At 41.9% G+C, this 27,157-nt stretch overlaps 1 protein-coding gene across 1 annotated transcript in view; it reads right to left on the bottom strand.

Moving 5' to 3' along the window:
- LOC147702040 (uncharacterized) overlaps nt 1-27,157 on the bottom strand; it is a 598,885-nt gene that overhangs the window by 191,251 nt on the left and 380,477 nt on the right. The window contains exon 3 of the mRNA XM_086928742.1: nt 3,365-3,490. The gene's annotated coding sequence lies outside the window, so the exon portion shown is untranslated. The remainder of the gene's footprint in view (nt 1-3,364; nt 3,491-27,157) is intronic.

Below are 27,157 nucleotides of genomic sequence, written 5' to 3'. Positions count from 1 at the left end.
TTAAATATACACGGAAGAATAGATAGTTTTAGACAGCAAAAGGTAGGATTAGAAGCATCAGGTGAGGAAGGATTGCATTATAGTAGAGTTAAGAATAAAACACACTTGAACTTATTTGCAAATCCGTTAGTACACTATGTAGAAGCAATGGATATAAGTGATTGCCATGTTTGTATGAAGCTACCATTATCTGTAGCCGAGGGGGTTACTTACCACCATTTGCCCCTGACCTATGGTATTTCATGTAGTATTTTAGCTAGTTTATTTTATAAAAAAGGACCTTTACAATATTATTATTATAACTCAGACGTGATTTTCTCTGAACTTCCTATACATACTAACTTGAATCCTGTACATACTAAAAGTGCATAACTCATTATATGGGTGAATATTTCCTAACAATAGGTACAATAGATAAAGCTGAAGCACACAAGAATAATTTAACTTGCATTTTACATAAAAAAGGAAAAGATATTTTTGAATTTAGTTGAGAAAAGGAGAGAGGATTTCCAGGAAAAAGCTACAGAACAGAAACAGAAAATTCCTAAATGGGCAGAAAATAGAGAGTACACCTTGAATGGCAAAACTCATGCTGCTATGTTGCTGGACTTTGAAAAGAAAGGGAAACTTTGTCTCCACAGGGAGAGAACGAGTTATTATAACAATACATTCATTGGTTTTAGTGAATGTGAACACAATTATAAGGTAATTGGGGTTTGGGGTTTCAAAGATGGAACTGAGCCAGTATTTCCTGGAATTTATTACATATGTGGGAACAAAGCATATTACAAATTGCCTGATCATTGGTATCGGAGTTGCTATTTTGGAATAGTATTCCCAAAGGCATATCATGAAAACAAAATCACTGGAAGTAATGAAGAGATTAATGGACTAATGCGGAGTAAAAGAGCTAGTTTTGCAGAAATTGTTGGTTATATATTTAGTGCATTGATACCTTCAGTGGGAGTGGTTCTGAATACTCAAAGAAATTGCAAATTGCCAACAGTGGTGGATCGTTAATCGACTGACGCTGCTGGAGGATTCTTAATGATCAATACTGAACTAGTTGCGGTAAGGTCAATGGTTTTACAAAATCGACTTTCTCTAGATACATTGTTGGCAAAAGAGGGCGGAGTCTGCAGAATGTTGAAAGCGGAACATTGTTGCACTTACATACCTGACAACAGTGTAGAAATTAAGGGGTATGTAAGGAATATTACACATTTAGAAAAATAACTCAAACCACTGGAGGTTGATAGTGCATGGAAGAGACTTACAGATGGGCTCTCCTTAATACGTAGTAGGTTTTCTAACGTAGGCAAAAGTTCTGTAGGTAGAATACTGATGCCAATGGTGGGAATAGCCCTACTAATTTTAGGGATGATAACTTGTTGCAAATGTCGCAAGCATAAAAAGACATATACAGTGGATAATAAAGGAAAAAAATTAAATATTAATGAAATTGAATTAGAAGAGTTGTATGGGCATTTGTACAAGAAAGTGAAAAAACTTCACATAAATAATGAAAAAAAACTTAATAGAAAATTTGAAGAAATTGAGTTCGGTGAAATGTGAAAATTGACATTTGTTTCATTAATTGGTGATGATATAAAATATCATCAAAGAGGAGATTGATGGAGCAAGGTTGCACACGTAAAGCGACTTGCTTGTATTCAGCCCTCTCGGAAATAATATTAATGTACTAAATAACATCTTTCGTCATATTAATATTTAATTACACAACATTTCTAGTATCTAGGGGAAGCTCGACAACGTGCTTTTACTAACTATAATCTGCTTGCATCAAAATGGCTGCTGCTACGCAGGATTTTCTACTGTGTCTGTCACACTCACGTGACCTGACATATTACTTCGTTTGGTGGGAAACTTTTGCTTCTGCGTACTAGAACTAAGATGGCTGTTCTGTGTCCTAACGTGCAAGAAGCTTGCATCACTGCTTTGCTAAGCTGTTCGTTCTGCCTAAACCTTAATGCAATATTTTAAAATAAATAATGGGAATAGAATAGAGATAAGTGGCATACTGTGCATTCATTTATTCAGTGATTCTAAAACTGTTTCTCTTCTATTTTTGCATGTATCGCATTTGGGCCTGAAATGTACTTCTGAACTCCATCTTTGCAGAAACTGCGCCTGTGCAAAGAATCTCACGCTATTGAAGCCATGGCATTGAACCAGTGCCAGCATCAGACATGAACTGTGAAACTATGAGAAAATAACGTCCTCACCCAGCCAGAGGAAGCTGAACTGAACAATTTTTTAAACATTGTATGTTATTGTTACATTCACCGCCGGGTGGAATAAAAGTACATGGGCAGATCAAGTTATGGGATGGAACGTAATTTAAATACATGATTGACAGTTACCTCATATTAATATGGTGTGATAACCTCTCCTCGTCTTTTGACCAATACAATTGTGGGATTTAGACATTTGCAATATTAGAGGGTGGTACACTGACCTGGAAAATAGTATAACTAGGGTAGGCTTAGCTAGTTAGATTGTCCGACTTGTCCAAATAGCTGACCTGTCACTGACCCAACACACTCCATAGGTGATCGAGAGAAGAGGTGCTGGCGGAGCACTCTGTCAGAAGATTCAATAACCCAATCAGGGTTCTGGGAAGGAGTTCGATAACCCAAATGGGGCCTGAATGGAAGCTGCAGAGAGGGGTGTGATGCTGGCGTTGCACTTTAGCTGTGGGTGCCGGTCTTGACCTGCGGTGGTCCTGTCCTGACCCAATTTGGTCCGTAGCCTGTCCTGACTCTGGTCTGCACCTGTCCTTTCCTGCTGGCACCTGCACGTTTGGATTTCTTATTCTTTATCACAGTCCATGGCCAGGGTTGGTCTTCACACCATACTAGGTAACTATAAAGTGTGGGTTTGTCATTGTACTGTTTTCCCTTTTCTACCCACCCTGTGTTTAATGCTTAATGATATTTTTCCAAAATTATTGCACATTTCGCTTTTGATCTTCTTCATTCAAATAGAGCAAGAAATTAATTATTGTATTAATGGTCTTAATGCATCTTAGGAATTTACTTTAGATAAAAGAACTTAAACCTTTCCGAGTTTGTGTTTATTTATGAAAACGTTATGATAACTCCCTTGATCCTCTAGGACTTTCGATATCAGTGACTTGAATTGGTAAGTCAAATGGTAAAGGTCCTGAATGGTAAAATTAAAAATTGATTTGAGTGTAAGTTTACCTGTTTTTAAATATATATAGTTTATGGGCCCAGGTGAGTATATCGAGCAGGTGAACTTGCGCTCTCTCAACCTCACCAGTTCAGAGTCAGAGCACTTCAACACGTATTAACCCAAAGTAAGGATCACCAATGCTTACCTGCTCCTACCACCCAGTTCCTGTTCCTGAGAATAGCGCAACAGATTTTTGTCGTCTGGACGGACATCGGATCCCTCATTGGTCCAGTTTTCCAGGGTTACTAGTATCCTTTATCGGCTAAAGCACCTTACAGAAAAAAACAGAATGTGGTTGGCATGTATGTATGAATGCAATACAAAAACTACAAGACATAATTTATTGTAGAGCTCATTGACAGTACCCTGTGCTGTACATTACAGTAGAGTTGGAAACGTTTGGAACATATTAAACCATTTTCCAACATAATGATTGCCTCAATGAGGCATAAGTATTCACACAAAGCCTTTTCTAACTTTCTTAGGAGATAGAATTTTGAATCATAATCTACACGTGGTGGCATGGAATGTCTATACACTGCCCATGGTATGCTAATGAAAAATAGAAAATAGTACTTTATGGTACTTTAGGACTACTTTTCAGTTCAAAATAAGCTTTGCACTATGGGGGGCGTGGCTTGCACGCCATCTGGAGAGGACGGATTTCCTGTGAGCTCCGCTCAGGACAGAAACGCGGATGCCGGGAGGACCTTTCCTGCCGTTTTTCGAACTGCATTTTTGGGCTGCAGTGCCGTCGGAAGGTGGACAGATCATGAGGAGGCAACTGTGCAGTGTCTTCTGGCGGCGGAACGGCGGATATTGGTCCCAGTAATTTGAAACATCTCCACAACTCGGGCGGCCGCTATTTTGTTTGCCTATCCTGTGACTCTCTTCCTTCATCTGCTCTAAAGCCTCGTTTCACCTTGCCTAATGCTGGTAACTTCAGATGAATACTTTGGCATGCCTACTATCTTTTTAAACAGACTTTAACAGTTTTTCCATGCCAAATGCATTTTGCCTCTCGATTTCTGATGTCACAACAGTTTCTCTGAGGAATTATGGCCGCCATTTTAGAATTTCTGCCTGTGAAGTGCTCTGCTTCTTTCTGATTATCCCCATTCACTGTTTTTTGAGAGAACTTACTTGATTTTATTTTTGCTTGTGTCCACATCCCTTGCCTCCCATGGTCTCTTGCTTCCTGCTTACATATTGGGAATGTTTTTGTTTTACTATGTGAGGAGATCACAGCCGCCATTTTAAGACTTGCTAGGTTTGGACTTCATTTTGCCTATACTTGCTTCTTCTGGCGCTATGATCTTTAAAGTGACATTGCCTTTACGACATATCACCTTATACTTGTACTGGCTTTAATAGATGCTCCCTTTTATGTGCTGTGGTTTTTATTGACACAGTATTGTTGGTTTTCTTTTTGTTATTCTCAATCCAGTGAGGGTGTCAGCACTAGGGGTGGGCGGCCAGCTACGCTCCGTGCACGGAGTGTGCGTAGTGCCGCCTACTCCGCATTTTACGGAGCTGGCGTAGCCAGGCGGCACTACGCACGCTCCGCAGACGGAGCGTAGCTGGCCGCCACCCGCCTCCCTCCCGCCCTCCCTAAATACTTTCAAATAAAGGAATCAAATAATTTAAAAAGCACTTACCTTGCCCGCCGCTGCCCGCCGCGTCCCCGGGGCTCTCTTCCGTCTTCTTTACATGCGCATTAGTAAAGAAGACGGAAGACGGAAGATAGCGAGCCCCGGGGACACGGCGGGCAGCGGCGGGCAAGGTAAGTGCTTTTTAAATTATTTGATTCCTTTATTTGAAAGTATTTAGGGAGGGCGGGAGGGAGGCGGGTGGCGGGGCTGGCGGCCAGTGGTGTTTGCGGAGAGGGGCTACACGGAGTGCGGAGGTGGGCGTAGTTTCTCGCCCACTTCGCGTAGCTCCGCGAAGCCCCACTCCGCCAACTCCGCCCAGGGTTAATCAGCACTCAAAGGTAGTGCGTTTTTTGGCTGCTCCTTTTTGTTGCCTTATTTTAGCCACGCTTTGTATGCCCCTCTTACTGCCTAAGCCTCTCTAAGCCAGATCAGTCCTTACAGTCACATTGGATCCTGCTGTGCGCTGTTAGTGCCCACCTGCTTCCTACGTGCCTGTGTACGGCATTCTGACAGGTTTCAATTACCATGGCAAATAACTCTATCTCTCCAAAAATGTCACAAACTGGAACCAAACCTAAGAGGCCTAAGAATGACCCGCCTTCCCCCATTGCGTCTTCTTCTAATCCTATTTTGGATTCCATTCTTGAAGAGGTGCGTGGTCTCCAACCTTTTATGTCCGCTATTAATGCAAAACTTCAGCAAATTGAAGAGCGCTGGGTTGTCATGGAGGGCAAGGTTTTGAATCTGGAACAGCGTGTGAGCGATATTCAAGATGTCTCAGCTAAAATTCCAATTTTGGAACAAGAGATCCACAAACTCAAACTTCACACAGAGGATTTGGAAAATCGTAACCATAGGAACAATCTGCGCATTTATGGTGTTCCGGAAAATTTGGAGGGTTCCGACAGGGTGTCCTTTATACGGAAATTTCTTCAGGAACTCTTGAATCTTCAACCAGCGTCGCATCCTCTTAATATCCAAAGGGCCCATTGTCTTGGCCGTATTCATTCCAATTCCTCAAAACCATGTGGCATCATTCTGCTGTTCCTAGAATTCACAGAGTTAATGTCTGTCCTGAAGGCCGCCAGGACCAAGCGACGTCTCCAGTGGTCTGGTCATAACATCTTTATCTCACAGGATCTTTCATCGGCTACGAATGCTCGGCGCAAAGAATTCTTGAATCTTCGACCTTTAATGCGACAACTGAACATTCAATATGGAATCCTACACCCTTGTTTCTGCAAGATCACGCATAATGGCCGTACCAGATCTTATGATGATCCGCAAAAACTCCACGATTATCTTCTGAGTGTCTCTCCTTCCAATATGGACACTGCTAACTAATGTTTTTCCTCCTTTCTACTTTTCATTGTAGCTCTTCTATTCTTTCTGACCTCTTTTGATCTTTTCCTTTATTCTTGATCTGCTTCTCGAGGTTTTGTTCTCACATCCTTGTGTCTTTCCTTTCTGTATATGTCCTTTCCTTTGGTAGCTCATGGGTTGAATTTTCTCTCTGGCGTATCTTCGCCTCAGATGTTTTGGTTGCTCTCTTTTTTTCTGATCAGGCCTTTGTGCCTTGATCTGTTCACTCTTTCTCTTTCTATCCTCATCTATTTTTCCTCTTTCTCTCTTCTCCCTTTCCCTCTTTCTTTTTGGTTTCTTTGCTTCTTTTCCCAGTTTCAATGCTAATCTATTCCTAAGCGATCTCTACTTCTATTTTTGTTCTTCATATTTTCATTTCTTCTATCTATGGGTTTCTTTGGTCTCGATATTGTAAGGGTTTTGGGAGTCCCCTTTATCAATTACTTATGTATTTTTTGTCTTCCCTTTTGTAGTGATCTCCTTGCCATGTGTCTGTTCCATTTGTCACCCATCCTCCCCTCATACCACCATGTGTAACTTTGTCTCTTGGAACATGCGAGGTCTTGGTCATCCTGTCAAGCGTCAAAAGGTATTGTCTCACTTATTTAAATTTCATTCACAGGTTGTTTTTCTTCAGGAAACGCGTTGTTCTGATGTTGAATCTCTTAAACTCAAGAGGCAATGGGTGGGCCAGGTTGTGTTTTCGCCTGCTGTTCACAAAAAGGGAGGGGTTGCTATACTGTTTCATAAAGCTTTAAATGTTCAGATTGTTTCTCATACTGATGATGAAGGACATTGGGCAATGGCTAAGGTTGTCATACAAAACAAGACTGCTTAATATATATATATATATATATATATACATATATATATATGGTCCAGTCTGTCCCATCCAAAATTTTGGAAAGATATTAAAGTTCTGATCTCGTCTATAGAATGCCCAGATTTTATCGTTGCTGGTGATTTTAATCAATGGTTAGACCCTTTTTCAGATAGATTATCCTCCAGTAAATTTCAACCTGACAAGTCCCATAAGAGTTTTCAATCTGCCATTGCTTCTCGTCCTTTGTACGATTCATGGAAAATGTGTAACCCGGATTTCCTAGAATATACTTTTTTTTCTAATGTCCACCACACGCGCTCGATAATTGATTACATTATGGTTAGTAAGTCCCTCTTGCCCTCCATTCAAAAGTCTGTTATTGGTTCTATTTTTATTTCTGCTCATGCTCCTGTGTACACTAACCTACATCTCTCCCTTATTTCCTCTAAATTTAGTTGTTGGAAATTTAATTCTTTTCTTTTATCTGATGCCATTTCTATGAAAGAGAGTGTGGAATTTTTTAGTGAGTTTTTTCCTTTAATGATCCCTCAGACACCTCCATTCATGTTACTTGGGATGCTTTTAAGGCTTCTTTTAGAGCATTTACTATATCCTATGTTTCTAAAAAGAAGAAGCTTAATAGACAAAAATACGACGACCAACTTAAAAGGATTAAAAGCCTTGAACATTCCTATTTTTCCTCTAAGTCCTCCTCTGCTCTTCAGGAGTTAATCCTCGCCAAAACAGACTTTAACAAAATTATTACCAATGAAGCTTGTCACACCCTTATCAAAATTAAATCTAAATTCCATGGTGGCCAGAATAAAGCAGGGAAAATGTTGGCAAATTATTTAAAAATAAAATCCGAACGTAAAACTGTTGGTCCTATCCTTAATGAATCTCTTAATAAATGAGTCACTTCCGATGAAGACATTGCCGAAGTATTTCATAATTATTACCAAGCCTTATACTCTGATGATACACATCCCTCTGAAGCGGACTTAACAACATTTTTTGAGGGCCTCCCAGATCCCCCTTCCCTTCCGATGGACTTTGCTCTTTTGGAACGGGAAATTACTCTCCAGGAAGTTATTACAGCCATTAACTCTCTCAAAAAGTCGAAGGCTCCTGGCCCTGATGGTTTACCTGTTGAGTTTTATTCCTCTTATCATTCTTTTTTTGCACCTAAACTCCTTCAATTATTTAATTTATTTATTTCAGATGCCAAAGCCTCTGGGTCCTTTTTGGATGCTCTCATTGTCATTATTCCCAAACCTGATAAAGACCACTCACAATGTAAAACTTTTCGCCCCATATCTTTAATTAATTATGATTGCAAAATGTTGGCTAAAATCCTTGCATCTCGTCTAGATTCTATTATTTACCGTTTAATTAAAACAGATCAAGTGGGATATGTGAAGGGTAGACTTGCTGCTGATAATGCTCGCCTGTTTTCCAGTGTCATTGCGCATGCTAAAATGTTAAAGTCCCATTGGCGGCCCTATCCCTGGATGCTGAAAAAGCTTTTGATCGCATTAATTGGTAATTCATGTTTCTTACCCTAAAATGGTTTGGATTTGGCCCATCTTTCATATCCTTGGTTAAATTTCTTTATTTTCCCCCCGTGCCAGTATTTTTGTTAACAACCAATTCTCTAGATTTTTTTCATTGACTAGAGGTACAAGACTAGGCTGTCCCCTTTCCCCTTGTTATTTATTTTATGTCTTGAGCCTTTCTTAGAGCGTATTCATTCCAACTCTAATATTGCTGGCCTTAAGCTCTCCTCTACTGAAACTAAACTGTCTGCTTATGCAGATGATGTCCTGATATATATGTCCAATCCGGAATCCTCCCTTCCACATTTTTTGAATGAGGTTCGTCTGTACTCTTCCATATCAGGTTATAAGCTCAATTTATCTAAAACGGAAGTTCTACCCCTTAATCCATTCTGTTTCCAGTACATGTTTAATAATACTGATTTTGCATGGTGTCCCTCCAAAATTAAATACCTTGGTATATGGTTTTCTTCCTCCCTAAAAGACACCCTTAAATTAACCTTTGATTCACTAATTCAGAAAATTCAATCCCTTCTTCAAATGTGTTCCCCCTTATTCCTATCCTGGTGGGGTAGATTGGATACCATCAAAATGATGATTACCCCACATGTTCTCTATACTGTTTCCATGCTCCCTTTTAAAATTCCCAAATCCTATTTTGCACGTATTAATTCTCTTTGTATAAAATTTCTGTGGAATAAAAACATCCACGAATTGCATTGCACAAGGTAATTCGACCTAAACATGAAGGTGGGGTTCGATTTCCTGATTTTAAATCATACCATTCTGCCTTTTTGATTAAACAGTCCTTTTCCTTGGCTTATGACTTCATGGATAACCCTGTGCCTAAGTGGGTTCTCATAGAAGGCTTCCTTTTGAAAGATTTCTCATTCCAACATATTGTTTTCGTGTCAAATTGCTCTTTTTTATCCGAATATCCCATTTTGAAATATTCCCAATTTCTATTACAAACTGTTTTTTATTCTACTCTATCCCCTCTTCAGTGTTTCTTGTCTTCAGTGGTGTGGTATAATAAATTCATTCGATACAAGGGCAAATCATTTTACTTTAAACACTGGAAAGAAAAGGTATCCTATTTGTACATCAGTTTTTTGTTGGTTCATCCCTTATTTCCTTCCCAGTATTGCAAAATGTATTTCATTTGCCTTCATTGTTTATTACTGAATATACCATTATAGCATCTTCCATTCAATCTCACTTGTCTTCCCTCTCTTCATCTGATTCTTTTTCTTCCTTCACCCCCACCACTCCATTGTATCCTTTATTTTCTACTCAACTACCTAAAGCTGTTCTTGTTTATTCAATTTTGTTATCTAATGTCTCAGAACATCCTAAATCAAATGTAGAGACTGTTTGGGAGACTGACCTTGATGTCTCCCTATCTGTTGCATTGTGGGATCGTGTATGGTCCAAACTTTTTAAAGTATCTGTTGCTGCACGTATTACGCAATCTTTATTCTTTATATATCATAGAGTTGTTATTACCCCGGTTAGTATCCATAAGTTTTCTCAAGTTTCCTCACCATTATGCTGGTCATGTTCTAAGGAACCTGGTTCTCTTAAACACCAACTATACGATTGTTTCCCTGTTTTATCATTTTGGACTGAAGTATGGAATATCTGCATGCCTATGTTTTCTTGCTCCTCCCCATTATCTATATTGAATGTGTTATTAGGTTCCTTATCAGATGATATTGATATTGTATCTTCTTCTGCTAAGTTATTAGACCTGTTTATTGCTCTTGCATTTAAAGTTATTTTATCGTGTTGGAAGGATAATTCTAAGCTTTCTGTCCACACTTGGTGGAGCTATGTTTGTGATGAACACAGAATATCTACTGCATCCTCCACCTCTGTCCCCCTAAAAATTAAATCTGATCTACTGTGGCTTCCCTTCACCTCATATCTTTCTTCCAACCCTCCTCCTTTATTGCGTGCTATTAATCCCACATAGTACATCTTGCTCTTCTCTTTCTTTTTTCGTTTTCCTTTTATTCTTCTCCTTTTTCTTTTCTTTCCCTCTTTTCCTTATCATCTCTTTCACTATTCTTTTTCCCCTCCTTCTTATGCACTTCCTTATGATGATTTATGTCATTTAATACTATATTCACATGTACTTTTTCCTAATTATTTATGACATGTCTTTTGTATTACTTTTCAAATGATTAATAAAAATTTCCTAAACAAAAAAAAGCTTTGCACTATAATGTGAATGCCACATCATTGTGCCAGTTTGCATCAATTGTATGATGCAAACCTGGTGCAAACTGTTAGTAACTCAGGGCTACAGCCTGAAAGAAATTCTTCTAACTTTTCCTGGGGATGTGTGCAGTGTTTGGTTGTTGGGTCGACTGGCACCTAGGAAATCCTAAAAACTCCAGGTATTTCTGAAAAATAGAGAACTGGTGGAATTCTGTGTGGATCCAAACACATTTCCTTATTTAGTTTGTCTTGTACTCTTCTAAGTATGGTTGAAAGCAGAAAAATGTCCTCACATTTATGTGGTAGAAAACTCCTGAACCTGAAACCAATTATAAACTTTGAGCCATCCAGTAACCTCTAAATTATCCTGATTGAAAACTGTACACCACGTTTGTGAGTGTGAGGGGCATAGCGTAGTCAATAATGTTTGATAGTGTGAGTCTAAGATTTTCCAAAAAGCAATGAGGTGAACCCAACTAAAAAGAATAGGGTAGGGTTAGGGGCACTGAGAGGTGGCAATGGGCATGGTTAGTGAAATTCGTTTTTAGTAATTTGAAAAAGAAAAGCCAGTCTGTATATAGACTAAGTGAGATGGTCTGGACTATGTTGTCTACTCTAGTCTGGTTCCTCCTCACAGCAACATAGTGCAGAGAGGCCAAGCTAGGTTCAGGAAGGGAAGTAAGAACAGGCGTTTTAGTAACCAAGACCCAGCAGCAGACCATGCTTGGGAGAAAAGAGGAATTAGGGTGAGAAGCTGAACAATAGTAGAATATGCTGCAGAATACCTAGCAATGTGCAATCATAGTAGGCACCTAAACCTCTAGAAACCTACCTCCACCATAAAACCCTATACACTGTAGTGATCCATACATTAAGGATCCAATGATCTTACTCTAATATAAAGTATAGAAATTATATCAGAAACTTAGAGATATAAAAACGATGTGTGTGGATTAGTGTGGAAAACTTTAAGTCACTCCTCTGGTAGGCCCTTTAGTTCTGTAGGAAGGGTGCTTGGTTATAAGTGTGAGGGTGCCCCCTGTATGAGCAGGACACTGCTACAAACCCCAGAGTTGATTCTCCAGTCTTTGTATGTGCGGTCAGCCATTTTAAGGTATTTAGTGGACATCAGTCATTACAAGATGTCTAACTATATAATGGCTGCACCTAACCCGGTCATGTTTGGTCTCAAACATGTTGGAATTATACCCCAACACTCATCCCAGTGCTGGAAGTATGAGCCCATGTACTCCTGGTAACAGCCTTTCAGGGTCTGCTGGCAAGTTAGTGCTGCACCAACCACAGACACAATTCTGCCCTACTGCTGCTGAGCCAAGCTCAAGCAGGGGAAGGCAGATTAATAGGTTTCCTGTCACAGGGAGGTGTGACCACCTCCCAGACCAAACTTAGGGGCATATTACCTAGGGGGGGTGATAGGCAATTATCGCTGATTTAGCGGCCGTTTTCGACCGCTAAGCGGCGATAATTCTATCGCCCTATTAGCAAGCTGTTGCTACAGCTTTCAGGCGATAGCGAGCGGTTTGGAGCCCACTTTGCATGTCAGCGATGTTTATCGCTAATGACATGCAAAGTGGGCGTACCCAAACAGTTAGCGACTGAAAGCAGTCGCTAACGTTGCTATCGCCTATTAGCAAGGCAGGCGTAGCGTTGGAAATATTTGTGCTAAGCGTGAATATCTCCAAATACTAACACCTGCCCAGACCAGTTCTTAGCCATGTTATCCAATGGCAGGTGGATAACATGGCTAAGAGCATTTCATTGCTAATGCGTGAATATCTCTGACTTCACGCATTTCGCCGCTATCGCTGGATATTTTAGCACAATGGAGAAAAACGTTGCTAATAACATGTTTTCTCCGCTAACATATCCAGCTATAGGCAGCGATAAAAAAATTGTCGCTAAGCCTATTTAGCGATAAATATCGCTACTTGTTGGTAATTTGCCCCACAGTGTATTGGGCTGGGGTGGGGGAGCTTACCACTGCCACCAGACTGCTTTGAAGGACAGAGGTGGTGCCCTCCTTGCATACTCCACTTTGAGCCAGTTCAGGGACCTCTGGCTCCCACTCTGGCTTGAATCTGGAAAAAGGACTGGGGCCTTAACCTGCCCTCTGTGCAGCCCACTCCTCCAGAGGCATTCCTTCCGAAGTCTCCCATTGTCGTCTACGGCAGGTTTCGACATTTGTTCACTCCTATGCACCTAGCTTTCCTGGTGCAGGTAACTTGATTCCGACAGTATCCACACCTCTCCAAAGGGTGTCTTTGGAGCCCTCTGGGAAGAGTCCTTTTTCTGTAAAACTCCATTAGATTCCATTGGGCGCGCAGCCGTGTTTCCACTCTGCACACAGCCTCAGTGGGGTCCCTGGGTACTTATCTTGGGTGGTTCCTTTTGTCCCCATGTCCTCTGGGCCTTCTGGTCCAAGTCCCGTTCTCTTTTGCAGTTCGCACTCCACTTTCTTAGTATATAGTTGGATCTCTCCCTGGAGACCACTGACTTTTGTGCTACCTACCTGATTAATAAGTATGTGTGTGCTATTGATATTTCCTGGTACAAGACATACCAATGTGTTAGTGATTGCGTGTTGTAATAAATAGAATTATTTTTATAAACACTGTGTGCTTCTTTTTCATTTAACTTACAATATGGATTCAAGTTGGTAAAACAAGCTGCTTTACGCTCCTTCAACATAGGTTTAAAGGCTGCTCGCCCCAGCTACCACCTTGAGAGCTTTCTATGATTAACAATGAACACTAAAATCACCATAAGGGTTGTATGGATTAGTGCAAGGTGAATTGCTTGAATAAGTGTGAACCATATACTAAGCCACCCTCCTACACATATGTCACATTATATTATGTTATGTTTGTTACATGAGAAAATGGAAGGAGAAGTGGATGGTGGTATTAGTTTGTGGACAATTGGATGGGAGATTGGATGGCTCATGAATATATGTTTTGATGAATGCTGAATTTGTGTGGACAGATAAATGATTAGATGAATGGAGTATGTGGATGTAAAATGCATGTGCAACAAAAATGTGTACTGATGGGTATTTGTGCAATGATGTTTAATGGTTAGTTTGTGTATGGCTGGTTTAAAAGTTGCTTTGTGTATGTTAGTCAATGGTGTTTGTATAGATGGCTATATGTATGGAAGGGTCTTGTATTCGAGTGTGTATGCATCCCCAGATTGATGTATTTGTGGATGTTTGTAAGTGACCTTGAGTATGATGCTTTTGATGATCCTCCCTTTGTGCCACACTGAGCTGTAAGCATCTTTAGAACTAATTGTTAAGATGCTAATGACCTTTCATTAAAGTGCACCAGTTTGCGGATCACTGACATAGCGATCCATACAATATTGAAACACAAAAATATCAGAAATATAATATATCGACCACAAAAATACAACTTTCAATATTTAATCAGTAAAGCCACAAATATCGAGATCAAAAATATCATTGTTCAAAATATTTTTAACTATAATAAAAACAAAAATATCAGATGCAAGAATACTGTTACCTTTAGGCAAAAATATAATGTGTCACAAATATCGATACACACAATATCGATAACAATAATGTTGTCAAAATAATGAAATAATCACTAATAAATATTTTCTTAACATTTAACATAAAACATTTACCTAACTACGCATACTTAAGGTAAACAAAATTTATTTTTCACTCCCCAAAAATATATAGCAAAAAGTATAACAATATAACAAAAAAAATATTAGCATAAACTAAAAACATTTAAACCACAACCCTAAGTGATAATAAATATATATGTTTATAAACTTATATTCAAAAGCAGACAAGTATATATTAAAGTTCAAAAATAATACCTGCATTAATGTTTATCATAAAAGGACAAAACAAATAAAAAAATTCAAACATAAACTAAACTGACCTAACCACTGAAATAAAACAAAAAACAAATGTAACCAATAAAATCAAACAATATGAAGGCAGACTAATTTAAACAACTAACTACTTCAAAGATGACGGAAGCTGCAAGACTAGGAAACGGCACCCAACGCAAAAGTTGCAAAATCATGAGAAATATTTATACACAACATACATGCAAGTATACAAAATTGAAGTGTTTGCATAATTTAAAATGTAAATAGTATTGTAAATAATAAATATTCAAAATGTTAAAATATTTTAGCTATTACACTAGTTTCAGATACAATAACATAAGCTGCAAAGTATTTCACTTTGTAGAAAGGAAAACGGTTTCTAAATCACCCGGTCTATACCTACAGCCATACAACCAAGAAACTGCATCAACAGAAACTATAAACTGAAAATGTACCAAATATTATTCTAATGCATGTAATGGATGTGCAACTACCAAACATTATGTTGTAATTCATGTAAGAGAGCATAACCACCTCCAAATGTAACAGAAATAGAAGAAAGAGATAAGAGTAGCAAGTGGTAGCTCCAAGGAGACCACAAGCGAAATCCTTAAAGATATACTACGTAAAGTCCCTGAACACATAGCAGGCCAACTACCACCAATCCCAATCCCCCCTTTTTTTGTTTCATCATTCTTTTTTAAGGTTTCTTTGCAAAACTGGGGCGGAGGGGGTTTGGGTTAGAGATCATGATACATGGAAGAAGGAATATTCAAACACTTCAAACAGGTGCATTATGTGGTACAAGTCATACGGTAGACAAAAAACAGATCCAGTGCATATAAGACCTCAGTGGGTACATATCAAGGACTCATTCATGCTACCGTAGTGCTGTACGTGGTGGTCAGCAGTAAGAGGGCTAGCTGAGATAGACATGGCAAGAGGCAGAGTTAAGGAAAGCGGAGGGGCAGAACCCACAGGCCTGTGTGAGAGAAGGGGAGGCAGAGTGAAGAAAAGATAGAATAATAGGAGGCAGGGGTTTTAGGGAAGGGGACAGGAGAGGGGGAAAGCAGGGAGGCTATGCGAGTAGGGTTGTGCGTGTGTTGAGGCACACAAGGGCCAGAGTAAGGTTACAGAATTAAGGGTTGCCGGGACTGCAAAGTTTCATCCCCTCATAGTGCACTGGTAGAATCTGGCATCTGCCATCTTGGAGGAAAGGTGCCCAGGTGAGCAGGAAGGTCTCTGCTTTGTCCTGCAGGTTATAGATGACTCACTTATATGAGGCTATCTGGTAGATAGCCGAGATCTCCTCCTCATGGGAGGGGGGGATGGATGAGCACCAGTGATGGAGGTTGCAATTCTTTGCCATTGTAAGCGCTGTATGAAGTAGGAGGCCCTCAAGTCGCAAGATGTGTGGAGTGTCCGAGAGGTCATGCAGTAGGATTAAGGGGTGGGGCAGAGTCTGAGTTAGAGTGGTGCCAACTGCGTCCCAGAAGGATCAGACCATATTTGTAGAGTACATGGGCAAGGTTGCAGCTGTTGCTGTCACAGTACCAGCAACCTGCATGAGGCAGTAGGCTTGCTGCCTGCAGTTTTGCCGGGGTGCAGTGCCAGTCGTATAGGGACTTAAAGAGGTAAAACTTCAGCAGCGCTTCTCTGGCGCCATGACCTAGAAACTCCAGGAGCTTTCCCTGTCCTAGGTTCATATTTCCTCAGGAGCCTGGCTTGCCATTTGATGCAGAGCCTGTTCAGCAGGAGTAAGGAGTATAGATGGCGGCTCAGTAGGCTGTAGAAATGAGACATCATCCCCCAGAAATGACCCCCTGTTCTGAGGTATGAAAACCACGGAGGTAGATTGAGGGGACCAGGGGCTCGTGTCTACACGGTGGATGAGGCTGTGCCACAGCTCGAGCTACCATGAGGACTGGTGGGATGGGCGGCCAAACTACTCGCAAAACGCTGCAAAGGGTTTGAGGTCCCTGTGCTCAAGCATGTGTTAAAGGGTGTGAATACCCACATCATGCATCCCAGTTCAGAACCTCACCACCGTGAACTAACCCAGAGAAGTGCATCATCATGGAGGTGAGCGTCCACCTTGAAGAGGTGGTGAGCCTTCTCCTACAAACATCTGTTTTTTTAACCCCAGGTTAGGGGCATCACTCTTACACAGGGGGTATAGCCCCGGGGGGCAAGTCAGTATGATTTGCTCTACTGTCACCCACAATGGTGAATCCGGTGTCCTAGGAACATGTTGGTTATCTGTGCCAGGAGAAAGGCCAGGGCGTAATGCTCAAGCGAGGGTATAACCAGTCCTCCATATGAGCGATGGGCCATGAGTTTGCCACTGTCAACAGGACAACCCCCAGATGAAAGACTGGATGTCTTGTTCCTCTGACTGAAGATGTAAGAGGGACACCAGGAAGGGAAGCATGCTGAGAACATAGGTGTTTTGTGGTAGGGTCTCCATCCAGATTGCCTGCACCCTGCCCCACAGTGAGAGGCTGAAGTGAGTCTTCTTATCAAAGTCCAGATTCATGTGCACCCTCAGTGGATCAAGGTGATCCGCCACCATGTAGTCCAGACCCCGGATGATGTAGACCCCCAAATATTCTAAGCAAAAGGCTTTTCACTGGAAAGGGTTATTGGATACCGTGGCGTGGGTGGTCACTACAGACATTTTCAATGTTTTGCTTTTATACCAGTCTATCCGGTAACTCGGTCGGGAGAGAGTCGGATATATTTGAGAGCGTAAGCAGTATGTCATCAGCATAGAGGTATATGTTTGAAATTCTCTCAGGGATTGGAATGCCAGTTTGTCGCAGGAATCAGCAAAACGAGGCCGCAAGGAGTTCCATGGCGAAAAGGACCACGAGGGGTGACAGAGGGCAGCCCTGCTGGGTCCCCAGGCACATTGGAAATTTGTCACAGGAAAACCCCCACAGTTCACCTATGAGGTGGGCGAGTCGTAGAGCCACTGGACCTTAGTGATGTAGTTTTCGCCCAAGTCAAACCTCAGGAGCGTCGCGAACAGTTATCCTTTTTAAATAGAGTCAAACTCTTTCTTGGCATCCAGGAAGAGGGCAAGTGCATATTCTGGCATGCCATTGGTTGTACACAGGGTGTTGTCAAGCGTGCAAAGATGGTTCCTGGTGGAGAGCCCAGGGACGAACCCCACCTATATGTGGTGGATCAGGGCTGGCAGGCTGCTAGGACCCCAGCACGGATCTTAATGTTCCTGTTGAGTAGGGAAATAGATCTGTAGCTCCTGCAAAGTATGCATTTCTTCTGGGTTCAGGGAGATTTGCGATTACAGCTCTATTTGGGATGTAGCCAAGAAAGCCTTTGTGTCTGGCCTCACAAAAAGGCCTCACAAAAGGGAGTCCACCACTTCTTCACCCGACTATTTGTAAAACTCAGCATGGAAGCCTTCCTCCCAAGGAGCTTTGTGGTATGGGAGCCTAGAGATGGCTTGCACATTTTTTGCTTTAGTGATTTCCCCCTGGAGCAGATCTCTGCCGGCCGCGTTGAGGCAAGGGAGGCACACTCTGTCGAAGAAGACCTTCAAGTGAGCAGTGTCGGCCTGCCACCTCTGGGGTATATAGGGTCTGATAGAAGGGGGAAACAACAGTTACAACGCAACTGTTACAACGGACTACTGTTACAATGCAACTACTACAACGCAGGATCCTTTACAACGCATGCCTTTACAACGCATGATATTACATAGCAGATGCTATTACAACGCATGCCATTACAATGTAAGTATCGGTAAGTTTATCTTTTTTAAAACATTTATTTAATTTGGGTTATGGGGTACAGGGGTATTTTTAAGTTTCAGGGCTAGGTTTGGGTTATGGGGTACAGGGGTATTTTTAGCGTTCAGGGCTAGGTTTGGGTTATGGGGTACAGGGGTATTTTTAGGGTTCAAGGCTAGGTTTGGGTTATGGGGTACAGGGGTATTTTTAGGGTTCAGGGCTAGGTTTGGGTTGTGGGGTACAGGGGTATTTTTAGGGTTCAGGGCTAGGTTTGGGTTATGGGGTACAGGGGTATTTTTAGGGTTCAGGGCTAGGATTGGGTTATGGGGTACAGGGGTATTTTTAGGGTTCAGGGCTAGGTTTGGGTTATGGGGTACAGGGGTATTTTTAGGGTTCAGGGATAGTTTTTGGGTACAGGGGTACAGGGGTATTTTAAGGGTTCAGTTTTTTAAAAGACTACTTTAAATAAATTAAATTAATTAAATATGTATTATTTACAATTTAAAAAATATATACTTACCTATACTTACGTTGTATTGGCATGCGTTCTAATAGCATCTGCTATGTAATGACATGCGTTGTAAAGGCATTCGTTGTAAAGGATCCTACATTGTAAAAATCGCGTTGTAATGGTATGCGATGTAAAAGTATGCGCTTTAACGTCATACATCCGATAGAAGGTCACTAATTCATTCATAATGTCTTGTGGCTGATGGAGGATAGTGCCAGCTGCAGATTTGATGGCCAGACTGCCCAGTATCGCTTCCTGTGGGCGCAGTTGAGATAGCCTCACTACCTTCTCAGTGTATTCATTATGACAGCCCTTCAGGATAAGGAAGGCTAGAATGGGTGGACGATCTTTTGCGCTCCAAGCAGCTCAACAATGGAACAAACTTCCCCCTGCTCTGAGACTGGAGAGCAGTGAAGCGCGGTTTAGGGCCAAGCTTAAAACACAACTATACACTGCGTAGATCATAGGCTCTCACGATTATCACTGATAGCTTCAGCGCGGGGACACACCGCGATGGCGTTACTGAGCGCTCTATAAGCTCTTTTATTATTATTATTATTATCAGCCGCTGTAGTGCATACTCAGACTTGGAGGTATATAATGCATTGAAGTCTATGCGTGCCTTTTCAAGGTGGCGTTGTAGGGGGCGTCGAAGGGTAGGCAGTATAGGGGCAGGTGAGGGACTTGATGTCGTCCTCAAGGGCCTTCTGTTGCATCGCTCTTTGTGTTTTGGTGAGGGTAGAGTCTTCATCAGCTGGACCTGGATGTTTTCTAGGTTGCCACCAACAGGGTCTGGGAAGAGGTGACATTTAACCACTGTTGAGCTTTTCCCTGGGGGTATGGTAGGGTGAGATGTTGAGGTATCAGGGTTTACAGCCTGTGGATGATAACCCAAAGTCCAGGGAGAGGAGTGTCTGGGAGTGGTCCGAAATGGCACCCTCCAGGATCACTGTCTCCTGAAATAGGGGCGACCATCAGCTGGGAGACCAGGAAGTAGTCCAAGTGGTATTGGGTGCCATGGACCAGTGACAAGAAAGTGTAGTCCAAGTCCTGCGGGTGAAAAAAGCCCCAGAGATCCACAATGCCCTGACCAAAGTGATATGCCCCAGGAGGCCCTAATCTGCATTGTTGCCAATTTCAAGTGGGCCATTGCGATCAAGAACTACGTCTCGGGATAAGTTCCAATCCCCCCTATGAGTCAGTGGGTGGCCCCAATTTCCGTGAGGAGGCTGTTGAGCTGGAGGTGGAGGAAAAATTGGCGCTTGGGTCCCATCAGTGCATACACCAACCCAATCTCGCCTCCTTTTAAAATGTTTAATTGCACTAAAATCACCACCAGTGATACCCCGCCTACCCCTAGAAGATACCAAGACATACACATACCTGAACACTTAATAAAGACACATAATGAAGAACATTTCCTTTAACAAAGCCTAATATTCTTTATAATTTACTTAAACTAAAACAATGTGAAACGTTGAATGGGACCTTCAATATATGGCCCAAATCATGCACTCCAATATACACCATACATAGTGAATATCAAACCACAAATATCTTTAATATATGCTTTACTACCAAAAAAAACAAAGCAGCACTTATTATGAGCTACTAAACCATATCAAACACAAAACAAATATTTACTACACCCAAAATATAATCACAGACTTTGAGCAAGCCATGATTCAAACCAGTCTAATATTTCTCCTCACACAGCATACAAGGCTATTCTATCTGTTCTATTCTATTCATCAGTTCTATATGATGCATGGCTACCTGACACCAGGCTTCCCAGTGCTGGCTGTGTGAGGGTAATAAATGAAGATTTGAGGAAAGGATACATGTTTAGCTTCTTTCTGAAACTCCGTTCTCAGGATAATAGGCAAAGAGTTCCAGAGTTTAGGTGGACGGCACTTCTAGCCCTCTTGACTCTGGGGGCAACCAGAAATCAAGACTGTTGGATCTGAGAGTTGTACTGGTTTGATGGGGGATGACCAGCTGATAGAGAATGTGTTGGCCCTCTTAGTGTTTTGCCAAATGTGTCGTACTTACTGACTTGAATTGTGTTATACAACCTACAGGCAGTCAGTGGAGAGTTTTAAGTGCTGCATGTGCTGACTGAGTTTGTTTTCAGGATACCTAGCATTATTTGAGCAGCAGTATTCTGAATGATTTGTCATTTTTTAAGGAACAATATTGAGCTGCCAAGGTACAGTGAATTTCCATAGTAAAGGTGGGAATTAATCAGTCCTTGGATCACTAATTTTTGTGACACCACGGGAGCCATTTCAAAGTCTTCCTTAAGTCTCTTAGAAGGCTGCAACAGCTGCCTGCCTTATGCTTTACTTGGGAGGCCATAAAGAAACTTTTATCCAGGGTGATCCCTCGGCTCTTAACTTCGAATTTTGGGGATGGAGGTGCTGCTAGGGAGGGAGGCCAGCTAATGTGGGTCCAGAGTGTTGGATTATTCCTTACTACCATAACTACTGTTTTCTACCCATTTAGTTTCAAGCAGCTAGCTGCCATCCATACAGACGTCCTTTCTAGGTGATTACTGAGTTTCATAGAGGTGTAGTGTACATGGAGGGATAGTGAGACAACCATCTAAGAACCATCTGCATTCAATACTACTGTAAAGCCAAATGAGTAGATGATATTGCATAGATGGCGGACATCCACATTAAAAAGTGTGGGGCGAAGAGAGGAGTTTCTGGTATATTTTAACTAACGCCTGGTCAAAATGAAAGGCCCCTTGCTAACTTGAAAGCTTTGCTTCTCTAGAAATGAGGCAAGCAATTTTGAACCATTCCCTGTGATGCCCACATCTTCCACCGATGGAGTAGGATAGTATATGAGACCATCCTAAATGTAGCACTTAGATCAAGGAGGATCAGTGCCACTGATTCACCCTGATCTAGGACCATTCTGTGACCATTAGCAGTTCTGTTTCTGTCCTGTGACCGTAACAGAAACCTGTTTGAGTGGCATGATGGATGTTATTGGATTCCAAATATTCTGTAAGGTACTTGTTTATTGTCTTATCTAGACTTTTACTATCATTTCAATCAAAATATATGTAGGCACCTTCAAAAATCTGCTCCATGTGTAGAATATTATACAAACAGCAAATTTACCTTTGAAATTAAAGACATGATAGCACTAGCATATGTCCCTGTCACAGAGGTAGACAACCACTACAATTTACTAATAGAAAACCTTTCTACCAACAAGATGAAAATAACCCTAGCCCTCTAATGCATTATTTTGAAGACACTTGGGTTGGCAGACTGCATCGCTTAGGACACAGAACCCACCCCAAATTCTAAACAACATGGTGAAATGTCTATGACAGCACCTTGTGGGGATGGACAACAGGATATAACCCATAGACCAGATTGAGATCTGGGTGTACATATGTAAAAAACAACAATATCTCAATTGGTTTCTGCTTAAACATGTCCTTAAATATATGATGCTATATGCACTTCTAAACCAATCAAAATTCCGAGTCTCTCTTCCTTCCCAGATCGTTTGTAATGTCCTGTACATGCAAATATTTCTGTTGTTCAAGTGAATCCAATTGAGATATTGTTGTTTTTTACATATGTCAGCACCTTGCCACAGGAAGTCAAAACAAATAACGCAGTGGAACGATGGCACACTGCCTTCCAATCCACATTAGGCAGAACTTAACCTACACTGTGCACATTTATAGAAGCATTACAAAAAGAGCAAAGCTATCAACAACTAAGGGGTTGATTACAATTCCGTTTGGAAATGCTCGGAATCAGATTTGGGTCTTCTGAATCTGATTCGGAACCCATCTTTCCGACTGATTCAGAAAGGTTTCCGAACGACTGGTTACGATGTTTATAAAGCTTTCAGACTTTCCGACTCAGTTCTGGATGGCATTCAGAGGAACTGAATGATTCAGAGCTGACTCATATAGGTCTACAGTGCACATTTCAGACTGAGCAATTACGATGTAAGATTTGTACAGCCTTTCCGAATCGGCTATACTGACTCGGATCGGCTGTCGGAATCTGACTTTAGGGGCCCGTAGCAGGCCCCTCTACACCCAGGGCCTTCTGAATGGGGCCCATGGGAGTACAAAGGGACCCCTCTTTCCACCCATGCACAGTGCGGCAGGCCCCAAGGGGTGCCCATCCCAGTGTGCATGATTTTCCCCAACCAACGCTTTCTTCAATGGGACCCTGTGTATTTGTTTGGATCACAGGCTCCCATTGAAGTCAATGGGAGTCCGACCGAACCGTATCCGGAAGCATTGAGTTGGTTGGTCGGACTCACCAGATCAAATTTTGTTAAAAACCATTCCGAGACTGATTCGGTCGGAATGCTTTCCGACCGTCATCGTAATAGCCCCCTAAGAATGGACCAAGCTGTTACCCAAAATTGCCCTACACTTAACAAAGCAAAAGAATGTACAATATCCTACAATTTAAAGTAAAACTCTTCATAAATAACAAGTTATAAATTACAAATTATAGCCAAAAGCATATTATCAAATGAATAGTAACCTACCTCAAAAACTCTGACACTTTTGAAACCAACAAAGCAAACATTACATTTTTTAAATATTAAATATAATATTTTATTACATCAGTCAAAACATTAATTCAAATTAACAATATATAAATTATTACAACTATAATGTTATTGTCATTAGTAAAATAAACACTTCAGAATAAACGAAATAAGGAATTCAAATCAAATAGCAATGGTTTATAATAAACCAAAAATGATGTCCTAATGTCTATAGGACATGTTTGTAGACAAAAACCTGCAAAGTAAATAAAAAAGCCCACCCGCAAAACACATTACACTTCCAAAATACATATACATAACAGTTATCATCAAAATGTAGCAAACATAGCTCAATTTAACATAACATAGCAACACATTACTAAAATAGTGTAAAAAACACTAAGGGCCTGATTACGAATTTGGCAGAGTGGGAGTGGGGCGGTCCACAACTGCCGGCTCCTGCACCGCCAACGTCAACCGCCAGCCACCCACCACTATGAGACAGCTTTCAGTGGGGAATCTCATAATATGGTTGGTGGGGCCGCATATTACGGCCTCACACCAACAGAGATCGAGGATCCTTCGCGGTTGCGACGGTGAAAAGGTGGTTCGTCTGCTCAACTTGTTGTGGGGCGGTGGTGGCTGAACTGTTACTGCTGCGCCTCCACCGGTCTTGCGGTCCATGGATCTCCAAACTCATAATCAGCCCCTAACACTAACACATCTAAGTGTACAAAAACCCTCACTCAACACTATAACAACTATCTAGACCCAGTGGAGACTGGTGACATTTCAAAGTGGTGAGACGTAAAAATTCGGGATGAACGCCCGGTGGCGGGCGAGCCTGACTGCCAGAGTGAGAATTCTGGGGTTATCTCCCTGAGAAAAGTTTGAAAAAGAGCGGGCACATGGTGCATTTTCATGCACATTTGAGAAAAAAAGAAAGGTTAATAAAGCAATTGTGAAAGTATAGTTATGACATCAATAAAGAAGGGCCTTCATGTATAGCATGTTCTTTCAGTTGCCAATCTTGGCCACTTTAACACTCTTGAGCCATAATGCTTTTATACCCTTTTACTGTCTTTTCTGATACAGTAATTTGGGTCTTTTCTTGCTGTTGAAAGTGCATTGAAGCAATGTACAGTATGGGCAAACTGGCTCGGTACTATGTAGATCAGGTTTCTTCGTGAACCCTATTTCTACACTATTCATCTCACCCCCCCTCACCACCTGTGTCCTGCATCCTAGGGTCTCCCAGGCAGACAGGGTCTCCTCCAGTCTTGAGTATACTTCATTAATCAATTGGCCTGTGCTTGACAACAGCAGAAGTCCCTGTCTATCACACTAAGCTACCAGGCCGTGCTCTACTCAGCTAATGTCTCCTCTTGGTTCACTCAGGCCGGCCGGATGGCTCAGAGACATGAATGTAGCCGTAAAAATAAAATGTCTCCTCTCCTGTGTGCCCCTTGTCCTTTCTCACACGCCACAGTCAGTCTCTTGCCCTCACACCGCTCTCTCTCTGCTCCTATTGCTGGCTCTGTCCCACTCTCAAGCGCTGTCACTGTCCCTCTGCTCCTGCCAGCATCTTGCCCTAGGCGGTTGCCTCCTCGCTCTGACTGCCTCTTCTTATTAGGAACAATAACACAAACCGCAGCCTGTATTAGCAGAGAGGCTTAAAGGGAGAGGCGTTTTACTAGCACAGCTTGGCCGGTACTTGCTCCAGAAACCAGTGGCGTAACGAAACTTGAGGGGGCCACCCTGCAAAGAACAAGGAGGGGGCCATTACCCCCCCCCCCCCGCGCTGCGGCCCGGCCGACCACCCACCACTGTGCCCCACCTCGGTCCACACGGGTCCCAACCCAACAGGATGTGAGGCAGCCCTAACATGAACTGTTACAACAGACGCATCCATCTCAGCTGCCTAAGTGTGACACTGACTTGCACACGGGAGGCACCATACTGCATTATCCTTAGGCTGAGGCAGGAGCTGTGCAATAATCTCACAGCAAAACCAACAGATAGTTTGACTGTCAGAGGAGACCCACCTGTTTTAAATTACCCCCTAGATACAAACCAAGCATGGCTGCCACAAAGCTGGCTGCATTTGCCAATCAGCGCTTCCGATAATGTGTGCAGGTACCTGTTGCCATGTTTTTTAGATTGCTTATGTGCGACCTACATTTCAATTGCCAATGCGATTGCTGTCTCAGAGCCCACGAGGTACCAAAAGCCTTTCTTGTTAGGTATCGAAAATATAGAGCAATAATACCGTAACATAAGCACTATTCATTAAGATGTTAGGGAGGCTACACTATAGGATCCTCTTTAGTTGAGCTGGATTCATTGTCTTCGTTACGGCGCCAAACTACAGCATGCACCATCCGCCGGGCATGATTTTGGGCAAGGCAGCCTCAGCTCTGTGGGTCCGAGCATATTGTGTATCTTTAATAAGACCAGAGCAGTTTCCGACTGTGGTGTTAAGTAAGACGAAATCAAAAAACTTCACAGGAATGTCACCAGTAAGAGGACATATTATAGTTGGATAAGTATCCACAATGCATTTAATCTTATTAATTGTGTGTGTGTGTGTGTGTGTGTGTGTATACATATATATATATATTTGGGCCCCGGCTCTGGTGTGATGCTGATTTATTAGCTCAGTCAGCGGCAGCCTGAAATTCAATCTCCCCAGGGCAGCTGGGCATGGTTGCAGGCCCGAAGGTGCAGGTGGGCTGCAACCAAATGTGTGCCCTGGGGCCTCCTTCCACAGTGGGGACATTAAGCAATTGGCTTCTTGCGCTATGCCTTAAAACAGTTCTGTAAAGGAATGGGTCATTTGGAGCTGGTGGACAAAGCCTGGGGACAATGGCGAATGCATGATACACTCACTTATATTTTGTTGGTCAAAAAAAAATATCTAAATTCCTAGACTGCTGACAGGAAGCCTTACAGGCAAGATGGAAGATCGAAAAACAGAACCAATTAAGGGATGTAGGTTAACAAGAGTAGCTCAATATGAACTAGCATTGGCTGTTTACCTTCATTGCGCAGGTTTATACTCAAACACTGAGACTGATTGGGGTTAATTTTGAGTGTTTGGATGTACCAGTCAATCCTTGTGGGTGTGTTATGCCTGTTCGGGTATTTAATCCCCTACCATTAACAAACACGTTGCACATTCTCCACTGCCGGAGACCTTTGAAAGTGTTGCCCCAAATTTCAGCAAGTTTGACTTTTTCTAGGTGGATTTGTGGTTCTCCTCGGGAGAATATTTTTAAAAGATGCAGTCTAATAGTACATTTTGCAGCAACATTTTCACAAATTCGCTCCAAAGCCATAAGCTTTCATAGAACACGTATTAAATATTTAATTCTTTCATGCTGTGCCAATCCAATAAAGTCTTATGCTGCCAAGGAGTAAACGATTTTTTTTCCAAATGTGCATTGGGTTCCACCTCCTTCCAGGTATATGTTATTAATTAGCTCAATTATTTCAGCCTCTTGCTTCTTCACATCACCTGAAACTTGTCGCATGGTGCAGTGATTCAGTGAACCTCCTGACAGACGAGATGTGGAGAGGAGTTTTAATTTCCACTTGTTTTAGGAGGTGCCCTTCTTGTGGCGAAT

This window comes from Lissotriton vulgaris, chromosome 7 (assembly GCF_964263255.1).
Source record: "Lissotriton vulgaris chromosome 7, aLisVul1.2, whole genome shotgun sequence".
Taxonomy (NCBI): Eukaryota; Metazoa; Chordata; class Amphibia; order Caudata; family Salamandridae; genus Lissotriton; species Lissotriton vulgaris.
The sequence above is the reverse complement of the archived record's forward strand: the minus strand, read 5'-3'. Positions and strand labels throughout refer to the sequence as shown.